Raw genomic sequence first — 1,108 nt, 5'->3', positions numbered from 1 at the left:
AAAAGCATGAAAAAAGTTGTAATGTCCTGGAATATGAATCCCTTAGATATAAAAAATATATATCTTTACGGAAGAGTACGCAGTAGTTGCCTTGGGTTATTGCATTTGCACTGCAGAGATGTACTGACCATATAAATAAGTGAAAATTACACAGACAGCACAGTAGTTGACTTGGGTCTTGCACTTGTTAGTAGTTGTATTTGTACTGCAGAGATGTACTGACCTCATGCAATAAGTTAAAATTACAAAGGCTACACAGTAGTTGGCATGTATTATTGCACAGTGGGAGAGTAGAATATTGCACATGTGTAACAATAGGTAATGCTTTGCATAAGATGTCCAAGGAGGAGGTGCTGAACTTTTTCCCTCTTCTTATCACCTCCTCCTTCCTCCAAGTAAGAACAGAATAGAAAATCTCTTTATTGTCCCACAATGAGGAGCTGTACAGCTTGATGGCTTGAGGAAAAAAAAAAAAAAGAGGTCAGCAGTCTGTTGGTCCTGCATTTGGGGAGGAGCAATCTCCGACTGATCAGGCCCCTCTGAGTGGTGAAGACAGTGTGCAGAGGATGGCTGGCATTATTCATTATGTCCAGCAGTTTGTTAAGTGTCCTTGTCTCTACCAACGTCCCCAGAGGGTCCAGCGCCTTGCCAATCATAGAGCTGGCTTGCCTCACCAGTTTGTCGAGTCTGGAGGTGTCCTTCTTGGATGTCCTGCTCCCCAGCAAACCACTTCTACACAGTAGTGTGCTGCACATCCAAGAAGGACCCTCTGGGGACGGTGGTAGAGCACAAAGCAGAAAACAACCAAACTGTGTTTGGCTACTTTTCAGCAAATCCTGTTTCTTAAGGCTGTACTCTTCTTTCTTTTTGCATAGACACTTCTGGCTAACTGCTTCCCTTTAAGAGTTGGAATTTGGGAAGCAAAATCATCATTATATATAAGATGATCTTGATGAATTGATCATGATTCTTTGATGTGTGTCCATTAACAAGGGTTATAGGCAGTCCGTGAGTTGAGGGGGGATGTCATCACCTTCTTAAAAAAATCTTTTATCACTGAATGGGTAAATTTCTATTATATATCAGCAGTAATAGCAATAATATTGCT

This window comes from Cyprinodon variegatus, unplaced genomic scaffold (genome assembly GCF_000732505.1).
Source record: "Cyprinodon variegatus isolate N-32 unplaced genomic scaffold, C_variegatus-1.0 Scaffold611, whole genome shotgun sequence".
Classification (NCBI taxonomy): Eukaryota; Metazoa; Chordata; class Actinopteri; order Cyprinodontiformes; family Cyprinodontidae; genus Cyprinodon; species Cyprinodon variegatus.
This window is presented reverse-complemented; position numbering follows the sequence as displayed.